The 15,541-nt window shown below is 39.5% G+C and overlaps 1 long non-coding RNA gene across 1 annotated transcript in view; it reads right to left on the bottom strand.

The window, feature by feature from the left end:
* Positions 1 to 12,833, bottom strand: part of LOC138067916 (uncharacterized) — a 44,898-nt gene extending 32,065 nt beyond the window's left edge. The window contains exon 1 of the long non-coding RNA XR_011142384.1: positions 12,472 to 12,833. This is a non-coding gene — a long non-coding RNA (uncharacterized lncRNA). The remainder of the gene's footprint in view (positions 1 to 12,471) is intronic.
* Between the last annotated feature and the right edge of the window lie 2,708 nt (positions 12,834 to 15,541).

A 15,541-nucleotide genomic window follows, 5' to 3' on the forward strand; every position in this document is an offset into this window, starting at 1 on the left:
CAAAAATGTGAGAATATTCAGATAGAGCTGTAACTGATGCTACATCCGCTTCTTGGAAGAAAAGATTTAATGTAAAGATTAGTCAAATGAACAAAAGACCTTTCTTCACTTTAATTTTTTCATTGCATATTCAGTTTACTTTTTATCACTCCTTAGCAAAAGAAAAAAAAATAAATCTCTGTAAGAATGCACTTTTCCCTTTCAGCCATGTCACAGGAATTAACCATGTATGATTCTGACCATTTACTTGATATAGGGAAAACTAATCCATGCTGAAAATTCATATTACACAATTAGCCCTGCTTTTTTAAATAATGATGTTTTATGTCATAACATCCAAGCTACACAACTTGCTTTTCTTCCATTGCATACTTTTTACACAGGTCTCTGATTCTTTTATTTAAAGAAGGTTTATTTCCTCTTTACTCGTGTCTCACATGATAAATGATTTCTCATTAGAATGTAGTTTTCTTTCTTCCTTCAGCTATTAGATGTCACTGAACTGAACACAAGAAGTTTTCCATAAGTCATTACACTTTTCAATTTTTCCTTTTTCTGTCAAAAATTAAGGCTATAGTTTAGTAGTATAGTATATTAGGGCGTGATTGAAAGACATAGTTTTTCTTAATCCTATTAATATTAATCATGTTTTTTGGCACTCAGGACCTTGCAGTGTGAAGCTCTTCACTGCACTGAAATAGCGATATTTCTGCTCTGTCTCCTCACCTTAAAGTCTCAGAGAATTAAGTCTGCTCTATACGAAGGAAAGAAAGAGAAGGAGAGAAGGGGGGAGAGAGGGAAAGAAAAAAAAAGGGAGAGAGAGAAAGAAAGAAAGGGAGAGTAAGGAAGAGAAAAATAGAGAAGGAAAGAGAGAAAGTGAGAGAAAGAAAGAAAGAAAGAAGAAGGAAGAAAGGAAGGGAGGAAGAAAGGAAGAAAGAAAGAAAGAATGAATTTGGGTAAAGCAGCAAATCAGTGTGCACCAAAGAGAAAGGTTCAAACTGTCCTTTTTTTCCATGGTGCTTATCAACCCAGGAAGGCCTATGCCTGTACACACTTTTTGCCTGCAAAAGACCTGGTATAGGATGTGACTTTTATATAGACATGCTTCCAGCAACCTGGCACCATTTAACTTCTGCCCGTAAAGCAAAAGTAGTTTGCAGAGGAAACCTATACAAATCCGCGATGATCCAGCAGAACAGCAGCAACATAAACAAAGTACAGATATATGGAACCTGCTGTAAAATCCACTGAAAGTATCTTGTTGTCTTTAGGAGGCTTTCAGTCAGGTCCGTAATGATTATACAAAAGGCAGCGGGCCTTATTTCCTCTGCCTCATTTTATTTGTCTTAAGTTTTCTCAGAGTAAGCCATTAAATGGTGAGGAAGGAAGTGCATAACATTTATTTTCTGAAGAGCAAATGACCAAATTTCTCCATAACTCAACACTTGTTTTATTGTGAACACTTTCCTATCCATTGCAGATCCTTTTAGGACTTTCACCTAGATCCTCCTGTCCTGCTGCATGGAAGATCAGTGTGATACACGCAGTGTTGAACGCCCCCTAATTAAATCTGAACCTGCCAGGAGGCCAGTACACTATCAGCAATAAAAAGTAGTATAAGATATACTAGGAATTTCATGACTCACCTGAAGGAGTTCTCTCACTCCAAAAGCTTCTGGTCTAGTAAGACTGGTGAGGGTGGTAGACATCATACTTCAGTACCTTACAGACTAACATACTTAACTAACACTATATTCATCTGCCTTCTTCTACATACATTTTGCCATTTAATCTTTAATGAGGGGGCTTGCACAATGAATAAGTATCGTGAATGTGGACTGTGTGTATTTCCCCTTTAAAATACTATTTTCATTTTCCAGGTACTTTTGGCTGAGTGCCTGCGTACAGTACATCCAGCTTGCTTTTCCACCAGCCACCACTGCCATGGGAGCTTAGTCAGTGATTGAGGAGGCAGATCTCTCAGAGGCCTGCCTCACAAATCCAGGAAGAATGAGCACATAAGCCTAGGCAATATTTACAGTTGTTTCAGTTAGAAACATCAGCGCCAAAATGCGGACTATTTTGTTTTCATTTTTTGCCTTTGTATTCCTCAGTCAAAACAAGTTAATCTTAAACTGAATGTTTTCATTTTGAAAAAAAAGAGAAATAGAGTAGCTCTTTGTGAGGTGTTACTTTCAGTTATGCCAACTCAAATCGAGTAATAGGGGTGCTCTGATTTCTGCTGTCTGTAAACCTATTGGGTTTGGGCAGCTCAGGTTTAGACCTTGTGGCGTTATTTATTATTGAATAAGGTTTTGTATTACTTTTTAGGTGTCTCTAGTCAAGGATTTATTCCTGGATGAACATACAGGATCAGCACATAATATAGAACAGCTGGTAGAGCAGAAGTCGGTATAGGCAGTTCCACGTTGCTGAAGTATGAAATCCCATTCAAGAACATTGAAAAGACTTCTGCTAAGTAGAAGTCCCATTGGATTTCCTCCCTTCCTACTGGGTTCTCATCCTGTCTTATTCTTTCTCATGTGCTGCCTTAATGTTTTTCACTACCCTGTGCAGCATAGATCTTCCAGAAAGCTGAAACGAAATATGCTAGTACTTTCTGGTAAATGACGTGGCATTCAATCTTACTCTCAGTTGCTCCGAGGGAACAAGGAAACTTCCATTTGTATGCAGCTGGGCAGAATTTCTCTCCAGTGTCTGTCTTAGACAACGTGCTGCTATCTTTATTCCTGGCCAAAGGGAATGGTCAGCTAGACTTGGTGTGTCAACAGCTTGCATGAAAGGTCCTGCAGAGAGTGGCTTTCACAGACCAGAGCGTGCAAAACACTGTCTGTGTTGGCCAAGCAATTCTGCTTCAACATTTCCAGATTTCTGGGCCTGATTCTGAATAAGCAAGCAGTAGCTCTGTGTAATAGTGAGTATTCCTAGTACCTCAGATAAACCTAGCAAGCACAGCTAGGCCTTCTGCTAGCTCCACTATCTAATTTTCTAGGTAAACAGCAACTGAGTCAGAATAGCCAGTTCCACCATCTGGTAGAAAACTGGACGCCCACAAGGGATGCCAGCATTACTCAGCTGAAGAATATGACTCCCCCAAACCTGTTATGTTTTATTCAGCAAATGCAATTATATTTTTATCTGCTGACAACAAGTATTTCACTTCAGAAGGCATTAACCTAGTGTTCTGTTAGTTCAGTATAAGCTGCTTTGTGCTGCTCTCAGGTACTCTTGTGCCTGTTTCTGACACTGTTCTCTAAGTTCTACGGCCATCACGAGGACAGAGATTTTTGTTATCGCTATATTCAGGTTTCTGTACGGACTGTTTGTTCAGATGAATGGGCTCTGCCATGCTGAGCACAACTACTTGACAAATTGAGCAACGTCTTTCCTTGCGCTACCTGGAGAGGCCAAAATATCGTCTTTAATTTATGAATCACCCAGATGTTTTCAAGCTTCACAGTGACGATAGTTTTATCTCCCCTCAAGAAGTAGGGGAAAGGAGGGGTTGAGACTTCTCCTGAATTGTTAGGCCAAACTGAACACTATTGCTATTCTGAACACTAGGCATGCGTCTCCCAGAGGAAAGGTGTTCAGTGTCAAAAATGATCTTTATTTTATCCTCCTAAAATTCTTTCTTGCAGGTTGCAGCTATACTGGATAGTTTAGTGCAAAGAAACTCCTTTACTGCTAACCTGTGTGCCAAAAATAACTTACCCATCGTAGCATGCAGCTTCACCTTGGATAACTGGTCCAGGTACATTTATTTATAAGAACGTACATGTATTTCTACAGATATGAAACACCCGCATGACACAGATGGTAATAATTTGAAAACCAAAAAGCTTGGGTATTTCTGTTTATGTTGTTTGTTTTCACATTTGTCAGACTGAGTATATACCATAAGGTGCCAAAAACCATAAAGATAGACTTATACAGATGGGTTATTCTGTAGAATTCTGAGAAATAACACCTATTTTCTTATCTGCATTATTCTTAAGCAGCACAAATTATGATAGTGTATGCAGAGTAAGCTCAACATGTAAGTTTTAAACTGAGGTATTGCTGAGGTATTGCTAGCAGCACAGACCCAGCAGCAGGCAAACACTGAAGTGGTTGCATACCCTACAGTATACCAGGACTGCAGGTGAATTCATGCTTTTTAAAGGGAGAACTTGAGATGCTTTTGATTGTCCTTCGAAATAGTGTGAAACTCACAGTCAAATTTGATTTCAATACGAACAGAGGTGAGACTTGATGAATTTAACAGAATTTTGCTTTGAAAGTTGTTTTTTTTTCCCCTAAACCAAGTAAAGGCATAGTAGAAATGTGTAAAATATTTGATTCTCTGACTGTAAATATTAAATCTTGGGTTCTGGCCTTTGCAAACTGAACTGTGGGTTTGTGGTTTGATGCATTTGCGAGCCTCAGGCCACGCTAGGAAAAATTCAGCAAACGGAGGCTGAGATTGCTGGCATTGCTGGGAAGTCATCAGATCTCCCTCATCTCAGTTGGCTTCCTTCCTTCCTCCATCTCAAGCCTTAAGTCTCCTGAAGGTATGTATACATGGGGGAAGCAGAAAATGCAAGTATGTTTTAAATGTGAGGAAGGTTTTGCCTGGGAGTTGATGTCTGAATCTGAAAATAAAGGGTTAAGGTCACACATTCATGTTCATCAGCAAAGGGGGCCAAAACCCTAGTGAAAAAAAGCTTACTTTTAGAAAAAACTAAAAATGGTTGAAATATTTCTTTTTTCCTTCAGCAGCTTGTGTTATATAGACTGAGTGGAGTGGCAGAACATAGCCTTCATCTGCCAGTGGAAATTGTCCCCATCTAAGAAAGGCACATCTCATGCAAAAATCTCATAGGTTCATGTGCTATGTGCACAAAGTTGCACACTGGGGACTAGATCAGGGTGAGTGGAGAACAAAAGCTTCAGTGCTCTAAGTAACAAACAATAGGTGCATGGTCAGTTAACGTCAGTAGAGCAGTCACTGCATTGCTCTCACCCATGCTGAAATCTAGAGCTTACAAAAATCCAGCATAAAAACTGGGGAGACTTAACTCATTTCCTGAAATTCCTCTTGTTCATCTACTTGTGGGAGCAGTGATGGCTGGTAAAAGCAAATCTCCCGAAAGGTATTTTTGTGTTTTCCCGCTTAGATAGATAGAACCAAGGGTTTGAATTTATTCTATCTTCATGTATATGGATTAAAATAGCCCTTTAAAAGTACAGGCATTCAAAAATAATTCTAAAATAATTAATATCCTCAAATACTTCGTACCTTCAAATAACTTACATATATTCAGAAGAAAAAGGGAAGATAATGAGAAAAGAAATTATGATTTTGAGAAAACTAAAAGGCTAGGAGGAATCAAAGGTATACAAGAAGTCTGAGAAATAAGGAGTGCTGAGGTAACACTGTCTTTCTCCTGTCCACATCCATGACTATCCAACACCGCTGCTGAATCAAAACTCGTATAGCTAATAACTGTATTATATGCATGAAAATACCTGCTTCTTTTCATGACAGCAAGTTTGGTTTAGTTCTGTTCTTTTCTTGCTGTCTGTGAAGTAAACATGATCACAGAAAGGGACATGTTTGTTTTCTTCCTTTTATTTCCACCCAAAGTAATCGTAATCTTTTAGCGATTTCTTCACAAGCCATTGGCCTTGCTTCCAACGCTCTGACTTTGGCAAGAAGCAGTACAAGTCAATAAAAAAGAACTCAAAGTGTCACGCAAAATAAAGACTTGGATGCAGTTTTACAAATGATTGTAAAATAAAATTTACTGCAAAGCAGGCAAAGAAGTCATACCTAGAAATCGAGTCTCTGCTTGTAAAAGTCAGGGGTTAAATTCTTTTCAGAAAAAGCCCTTACATGCATGTCTCAGGTATGTCTTATCCGTGCTTAAGTACTTGGGAGGAGGAAAGTAACTGGAATAGGCAAGAACATTTCCATAAACATATGTTAGAAATCTAAAGCATAAAATGTAATTACTTCACTATTGTAAATGACACTTCTAATTTTCACTTATCAAGTACTATGGCATATAATGCATTTCTTAAAAGGTAAAAGTACAACAACAGCAACAGGAAACACATCCTAGTATATATTTATTTTATTTTGAATTTCAAGTCAGTCCAATTGTGCTGCAGGGTTTTTAGTTTATGTAATACTAAAGTTTGAGAACCACACCCAGGATTATTTTTGGAGCATATTTTCTGAGCTATATATCATAGATGATTGATTTATTTGCATGTTTTGAAGTTTTATATTTTGCTAAGCGTGTGCCTAAATTCTGTCTTCTGATGTAGGCAGGCTTTAAAAAATCATATTCCTAGCAAAGCAAGAGAAACGTCTTTATCTGACTTCTGCTGTTCGAAATGGCAAGACTAAATGTTAAAACTAGGCATTGACTTTTATGTGGTAAAAATACAAGTTTCTCTGTATCTCGCCACAAGTCCAGGGGACAGATTTGTAACTGCCTTCCTAATTGCACAATGCGTCTATGAAAAACGGCTACTCCTGTTGGGCAGTGGCTGCTTTCACAGTCCTGTTAATTTTAACTGGAGTGCATGTGCGAAGCACTGCTCTTCAGAGAGAGGAAGGCGTTCGTAACGTGATTTTTAGTGGCCAACTGAATGGATGCACTTAATTACATAGCTTCTGGTCTGAAAGCATGAAGTGTCGGGACATTCTCATACTGTTCTCCTTCACCGAGAACGGGGAACAACCTTCTCTAGTTCTCACAACAGCACTGTGAACTTCGGCCACGTTTTAGAGCTAGGGAATTTGAATAGCATGAGCGTAGCAGGCTTTTCCTGGCGTATCACAGTGCAACTGCAAGAACAGTTTAAGGTGGCCTTTCAAATATGCCCTAACAGGGCTAATTCTGTTGATTGCCAGTGGCAGTTATGCTCCTGATTCCCTCCGGAGCCTTTGCAAAACCTCTTCCAGCCCAGAATAGAAACGACTTCTCTGAAGCCGTGCAACCGCAGGGATTGCTTGCCTTTTATCTCCTGCTCAGCCTGCGGAGTAAATATCAAAGTCACCCGCTCTTGGTTGGCAGCCCAGAGACCCGCGGGTCTGGTTGTTTCCCACTTGGGAACCCTGATGGTGTCTTCGCTCAGAGGTAAAGCAGTTCAAGGGAATCAGTCACACAGGGTCAGCGCGTGGGTGAGGCAGACAGCCCTGCACTGAGCCATCCCTCGCGCGCCAGCCTCTCTCCATGGCCTCTCTCTCTAACGCCTTTCCAGCCGCTGTCCCAAGTAGAAGTGGGGAAAATGAGGATGCTCAGACACTTCTGTGTCTTACACGGAAGCGAGGAGGAGGTTGCAGGGGAGGTGGTGGTTAGTCAGGTCGGACAGAGGCAGAGCCCCGGCCCCGCTGTCAGCCAGCAGCAGCAGTCTGTAATGGGCAGTGACTCCCTGAGCCACTTCCCATGAAAACAGGGAGGTGTAGAGGAATCGGGGCTTTTCCTACCACTACAGTCTTTTTTACAGAGTAACAAAAATGGTTTGTAGAATGCCATATTATTCCTGTTTGCAGGAAACCAACGGAGTAGAAGGAGAAATGATATAAAAAAAAAAAAAACCCAGATTTTAATCAGTTTGGTTTTGGGTTGCAACAAGATCGCAGTAAAAAGAATTAGAGTTCAGCACAGACCAGTGTAATTATAGAGGTATGTCATAACTAAATAGTCCTACTATTCAGAGAGCTACATTGCTCGCTTTACTCCTTCCACGCTTGAGCAGCAGCAAGAATCCAAGGGGAGCAGACTGACTTCACTTCAGGCTTTTCCAGCCCAACTACTGCCAAAAGCTAAGCCGTGTTACAAAGTCCCTCGCATTTAAATGCACCGCCGCTGCCATTTCATGCGGGGGGCTGGAGTCAGGGCAGCACAATAAAGGGGAGCAGCTGAGCACGCTTGTAAACGCCGAGCAGGCTGGGACTCGCCTGACTGCTGCATGACTTTTCAGCTGTCCAAACTAAACCTGAGCAAGTTTCTGTAATCCTACATGAGAAAACCATATACCCATTTCTTAATTTTAGGCAGTTCCTGGTCTGTGCTGTCTGTCATTTGGACAAGGGGAGATTTTCGTGAGGCCTGACCCCGTGGGTGCAGGGAACAGAGACCCATCCGTTCATTTTGAGGAAAGTGGAAATGAATGCTACCACAACCAGTCTTCCTCAGAAACTTAGGATTGACTTTCCTGTCTCTTTCCTGGTCAGATTGTCCCTGGAGCTTTAATTCACAATCAAATTGATTCCACTCTTTGTCCCTAAAGAGACTCATTTTGCTCCACTGTGGTCGAATATCTGTGAGGGCTGAAGAAAGGTAAGACTCAGTTCATACTTCCATCATTTTCAATTGTAAAATAAGGGTTATGAAATCCTGTAAATGGAGGGGGGAAAAAAAAGCTTACCCATGTACACTAGCTTTCACCTCCTGTAATCCAAAAACCTGATATATCCAGAGTAGGGCTTGACCCAAGAAACCAAGCTTTGCTTTTTGTACAGCCTAAATCAAAATACATCATGCCTCATTTACAAAATTCATACTCCCAAATCCAGTTCATTAATCTGGTGGTCCTGTAGTTCTTGTCAATGGCAAAATATTTTACTGATCTTTCCAACACATATACTAGGCTTGCTCAATAGAATAACTGGAAAAAAAGAAATGTTTTTTAAAATACTCTGGAAAGTATGGGTATGAAACAGATCTTCATAAAGAATTAAATCTTTACAGTCACAAACTGTTCGACTGCAAACTTCAGTTATAATACTAATGCAAAAAATTTGCCATTTAAGACTTTGACAGCTATCCTACCACTGTAAATAAATCCATGGCTGAGGAGCTCTACTGAGTTGTAGACCGCGCTAGAAAAGTTACAGAATCTACCCTGGTTTGCATCCTGCTAATTTTATAGCAATATATCCAGTGATGGAATGATCGATGCCACTTGTTTTTGACTGATGTCATTTGAGCTTCAGAAACAGAAAAACACCTATGCTTCTATGTTTTAGAAAGATTTGCCTGGTTATGATATCAGCACGGTTTCCCTAATAAGAAAAGAAATGTCACCATTAAAAATGACTACAAAGGTAAAAGAAACTCCAGGATCTAAATCAGCATCTGCTAGATACACTGCGTTACCTACAGAAGGAAGAACTGGGTGTGTAATGTGCTGTGCTCAAGGCTAACTAAATTCCTTAGCTTTAGATAGTTTGACATTAATTACATGTAATTATTTTTATCCTTTAATTAAGATTTATGTTGGTCTGAATCATTCTTTAAAACCTAATTAAGTTAGCTATTTCCTTCTCTCTTAGTCCCATTCAGATGCTGAATTTGTTCTAATTTTTTCATATTTGGATATTAATCTTGTAAACGTTTAAGAAAAATCTTTGAAGAAGAGGGATTCACACTAAACAACGTGACATGAATGAATACTTCTCATTGATTTCTGAGAGATTTATGCACCCAAGTGATTAGATTTTCCAAAGTTATTAGAGACCTTGTTTGATGCCTTTTAAATATCTCTGGGCCAGATATCTGGGCTCACTATGAAGCTCTCTCACTGCTTGCATGTAAAGTTACCCCAATAGCTAGTTCTGTAGTCACAGCCTTTCAGCTCTTGCTATGTCCTTTGCTCGCTCATTCTACAATAGATGTGCTTCTTTTATAGCTCTAGGTACTGAGCGTTAGGTCTGATAATAGAAGCACAGACTTATAGCTCCATAGTATCTTCGGCTCAATCCTAATGTGGGAGCAAAAATGTATTTTTAGGATCTCTGCTAATTAAAAATTGTCACAGTTCTAAAGGGAAGTTTGAATACACAACAAAGGATCCTGTCTTTCTTTCTCTTTTCCCATTGTGTGTGTGTGTGTGTGTGTGTGTGTATGTATATAATATATTCTGAATTCATTTCTCTGTTTCGCCTTCAGCAAGGAGAGAAGATTCTGTCTCTCTGTGAATTACTTTGTATGCACTTGTAGCTATATTTTCAAACTACAGTGTATTTGTTCACTTCCTCTGCCAATGAATCTGTAGAATCCATCAAAACTGACGGAGCTGTGCCTGTATAAAACTGATCTCAGCATTACATGTACTGTGTATTTAAAAGTAAAGTGTACACATTTTCAGAATCCCACGGAAACCAAATATTTGCTTTACATGGACGTGAGCAAGGTCACTGCAACATCTCAGAGATCCTAGGCTTGAATTTGTCATTGCTCTTTTTAGTTCCTCTCATAAAATCCCTGAAAATTAGAGAGTAACAAGAACTCTCTAAGCCACAGCAGAGAAAAAGATCTTGCAACATACAAGAGCAAACAAGAGCAAACATAGATGTTTGGAATCCAGAATTTGGTGTACAATAGGGACATACATAGACAGATAGCTGTAAGGCCTTCCAGTTTTCAATATGCTGGAATGTGAGAATACCAGTAACTGTCTCCTAAATTAAAATGCTCCCCATAATCATGAAATGTTTTAGTAATTTTAAATCATTCTTCTCATTCTTTTTAATTTGCTCTTAAATTGAAGCACCTCTCACAGCAGAATTATATAGTGTACACTAATTACTGATCTTGGCATACAGCTTGAGTGCGTTAGCATGCCTTATTCTCATGTAATTCCTCCTACTTCCGCGCAACCATGCCCTTTTCCACCTCTGTTCTATGGGCATGCAAAGTGCATTTTAATTCTAAGCAACCCTCAGCACATGCAATTTCAGTTCTGAATTCTACCCAAAGGAACAAGGGGATACGCTCTGGAGAGCTGAGTGAAGGCACAGCTGAATGAAAATCTTCCAGTGCTATTGTAGCGTCATCAGGCACGTGGAATACAATAGGAATATGCATGGAATATATATATATATTTCTTTCAAGCAGTGGAGCACAAGTAGATTAATTAAAACAGAAAAATCTCAAAATACTGTTTTGTAGAGGAAAGCAGGTAGCCTTGCAGCATTTACAATTCTGGTAACCGGTTTACGCATTTAGATGGGGGAGCATTATACCTTTAATAGAACTTTCTGATAGTTTTCCCAGCAAAAATCTAAGTGGAAGCAAAGTGCCGCTCAGAATCCTAAGCTGAAATTTTTTGAAACTCTTCACATATGTACTTTTTAAGAACATAAAAATACATTGCTAATTCTCCTAATTGTTTGAAAGGCTGTCTGGTAAAGTAATCGGAAAGTAAATTGTTTTAGGTGGAAGTCAATGTTGTGCAGCCAAATGACCAAATTCAATTCACAGAGCAATGACTTGTAGCAGATCAAATCGTATTCACGTGAGCAGGAATAAGAATTTTTATGTTACTTATGTATATTTTATGTTATTAGAAGCTACCTGATTATGTACAGGAAGGGAGTGTGGATTTACACAGCATGATAAGAAAAGGTCTGATTTAGCACCATACCTCTATACATCTTAAGGTCTGAAATGCTTCCAAATTTCCAATTCTGTTTAATTTCTCTCTTAGTACTTAGTAGATGAGAGTTGTCATGGGGTAATTCTACGGGGGGTCATTGGAATTACACCAGGGATCACTTTCTCCTGTTAAGTGTCAGCACTGTTGACTACCAGACAGAGGAAATTAATATAGGGGTGCAGCCTGTGAAGCTGAGACATCATCTTCTCTCCAGTGCACATTTATTTCTGGCAAGCTGTGATACAGCTCTGAACTACTCATATTTTATGCATACAGACGAATAGAGTAGACACTGAGCTTTCACAAGGACATAGGCAGTAGTCTCCTTTTTACTAGAATTATCCTCCAAAGTCCCCTGTGTTTCCTTTAAGAAAAATAAAATGTGCATTAGAGTTGTTTTCCTTTTAAGTGACAGTTTGCAGTGCACCTCACATTAAACACAGAGGGTTGAAAACTCGGCACTGTGAGCCAGACACTGAACTGATGGAAATCAATGTTCAGTGGATTAACATCTGTTTACATCAGCTGCAAATTTAGACCAACACTGTAAACTAAACAACGCATACTAAATGTGAAGCGAGTTTTCTGCAGATATTGGGGTTGGAGGTGAATGCATAGTTGTTTTTCTAGTACTAACCATAACTACTGTATTTTTTCTTTTCAACAAATAGGATTGACTGGGGGAAAGTACGGTTAGTTCAGCCCCCTGGTAGAATCCATACTACAATTTATTGGGTAACTGCCAACATATAATCTTATGGGTAATGATAGTTTATAGAAGCTTTTTATTTAAGAAAACTATAATTAGTGTTGTAGTGGTAAGAATAAGGTTTGAAGGCTTTATTCAGTAACTGAATATCAGTACGGCTTCTAGAAATCAGAGAGACCTGAAGCATGAATAGAAGACGCATTTTTTCTGGTGCATGTCTACACAAGAGAAAAAGAGACAGTATAATTCATGCTCTGACACTGATGGAAGGAAGGAGGGGAGGGAGGGAATTGCAAATATACCTCAGCAAAGTGTCCCTCCGTTGAATTGCTTGGAGAGCTGATCCAAAGCTTGTTCCTGTCCGGTGCAGTCTTCCTTTATTTGTTTCAGACCCTGAAATACATGAGGGACCATCTTCCAAAACAAGATGTGTATCTCCACAGTTTTATCACTTCTTAGAAATGTTCCATTTTCCACCCTTACTTTCTGTACTTTTAAAGGGAGGGATACGTTTTTATCTTAGACTATACTATCAATTAGAGGTTAAGAAACCTCTTTCCCAGTGATGCGTTCGATACTTAAGATGAGATTCATTTGTATTAGTTTAAAGTTAGGCATCTAGTCTAAGCCAACCCCTTAGCATCTTTGTATAACAGATAAAAGGGCAAAGGCACTTCCAGAGGGCAATTTTCTCCATTTACCTTTGGACTGAAGGATATAGGGCATATCAGCAGAAAACGATAAATAGTAGAGTGGAAGACAAGGGCAAAGGGGGAGGCTAACGGAACGCCGCTCCAAAGCTCAGATGCTTGTTGGGGTTTCTTTTACCCAGACATCCTCACAAGGCATAAACTGTTTATTTCACCCTATTAGTTGAAACAATACCTAGGTGCATTGTGTGTCCATATTATAAATCTAGGTAACTGCTTTTCAGGACAAAGTCACTGAAAAAATTCTTAGAAATACAGAATTGCATCAGGGATTTATCAGTTTCCCTGCACTGCTCCTGCAGAAGCAGTGCCAGCTGCTTCAGAGAAAAGTACAGGAAGCCTTACAGAAGGCAATTATGAAATAACTTGCTGACAGGAAAAATTTCTTACTAGTCCCCATTAATTAGAGGTTATCTTATGTCCTGGAAGCATGTAGACTTACATCCTTTCCAAAAAGATCATCATGCTATTTATCATCTTTGATCTTTGCTAGCTTTTAAAATGCATTTTAAATCACATATTTCTCAGTTCAACTTTCAAGAGTTAATGGTACAAACTGAACAGAGCTTATGTACACAGAAGATATAAACTCTTTTGTATAAATCATACCAAATTCTTCATTTTATCACAAATTATTGCTAAGGATAACAAAATTGAGTCTTCTGGCACCAAAAAATAAGCAGAGCTTTGAGGATTTCCCTCATAAATTCAGCAGAATACAATCAAATTTTCTAACAATGAATTATAACAAACAATATGAGTTTTCCTACTTGCAAAAATGTGCTATTTATTATTAACTGGATCAAGCTTCTCTCCACTTCTAAGACCTTATGACAAATATGTTTGGGGTAATTTCCATCTGTGTAGTTATGCTGGTGCCTCTCCGGCATATGATGTTGGGGAACACACTTAGGCTTGTATTGGGCAAGCGAAAATATAAACTAGGTGATAGTAGCCCTGAAGTTGGAGATTCCAGACATATAATATTGGTGCAAAACACCCAGCCAGAATCTCTTACAATGTTTAAATGTAGCAGCATATCACCACGCTTGCTGCTTCCTCCAAACACTAGAAACTTTACAAACCCTTTACAACTGATCTTTAAAGTAGCACCACAGCATACAAGACCGACCACGGGGTAGCTCAAGAACTAGGCCACCATACACTTCTGTTCCTGTGCCACTGATGACAAAAATTAAGTATCTGAGACCAGGCATTGACTTTAGGTAAAGCAGGCAGTTGATGGGCTGCTGCCAGTACTCCCAGTTCAATTTAGTACCTGCCTTTGCCCTCCTGCTTCCAGGTAAAGGGGTCTGGGAGGGGAAAGAAGCCTGGAGACTGATAATCCTCCTTTTGGTCTCCCTTCGTCTTCCTCTCTCTCAAGGTGGATTGTGTGTTAGCTGGTTTGTTTTCAACTTCAGAATGGTGATATCGCCTTCACTGCCTTAAGCCATTCTCATCTGAGATAAAAGCATGCAGCCAGTTGATTCAGCTGGGAACGGAGAAGTCCAGGCTTATCTTTGCAGCAGCTGGTCACGGTAGAAGGATCCCCCTTGACTCCTCTCTGGCTAGAATGTGCTTTGGCTAAGATGCCACAAACTAGATTTGTTTTTTACATATGAGACCCCTTATATCAAAAACAGTCTGATCCAATGCTGCGCACTTTGAAATCTGCCTGAAAACTGTCTGTGGCTCAAATCAAAGAACTGTTTTACATTTCTTGTCACGTATGTCAATGATTGCCCTTTTTAAGGCTTACAAATACTGCCTTTGTTTCTGTGACAGACAGTGTTCTACTCATACCTCTCAACACTCTTGGTGTGGTTTTTGTGATTTTGTTTTTCTACTGGAACTTCCTACCACATCTGTTACTAAACAGAATCCCAAAAGGAAACCAGCTTTCACCTGTCAACTGCCGTATGCACAACCCCTACACTTTCCATGAAGTTCCATTAATGTCTGTCATCATTTCAAGGGCTTTTATACTTTCACTTCTTTTTTGGGGGGAAATCACTGCTGTAGTCCTCTTAGCTACAATCCCTTTGTTTTTCGTGTTCCCTATCCACAACATCAGCTTCTGTTTCTGTCCTTAGTAAGTATGCAGCCTTTGGCCTCAGCAAGAGGTCTCCCCACCTGTGTTCCAGTGGTGGCATTCCTGCAGGAACAGTCACCTTTGACCTGTTGCTTACCATCCCAGCTCACAATATTCGACTCTTTTCTCCATCCTACCTGGCCGAGTAGAAAGACGAGAGCTTTCTTTAGTGTGACTCAAAAGACCCACAATTCAAGCAGATATCATATACCCTACAGTGAGAAAAATCCTTTTATGGATTAGCAAAGGATTCCAAATGGAAGAAGCTTAACCAGAAATTAAGAAGTGTGTGCTCATTGCACAACAGTTAGTTATTCTACATTACACAGCTCAGACTAACACACTCCCCAAAACTTCCCAGTGTAAATAAACTGTAAGTGTGTACTACTCATGCACATTGAAACATACAGCACTAAAAGCAAACAAATAAAACTGCCAAAAATATACGAAGAATTAAACAAATGGACATCATCAGAGGCCAACTGCTAATGCAGAAGATCAATATTGCTTAAAGCTATGAATCACTAAAATTTGATTCGTCTCAGACGTACATCAGTTTGCTATTACTAT

This window comes from Struthio camelus, chromosome 7, assembly GCF_040807025.1.
Source record: "Struthio camelus isolate bStrCam1 chromosome 7, bStrCam1.hap1, whole genome shotgun sequence".
Classification (NCBI taxonomy): Eukaryota; Metazoa; Chordata; class Aves; order Struthioniformes; family Struthionidae; genus Struthio; species Struthio camelus.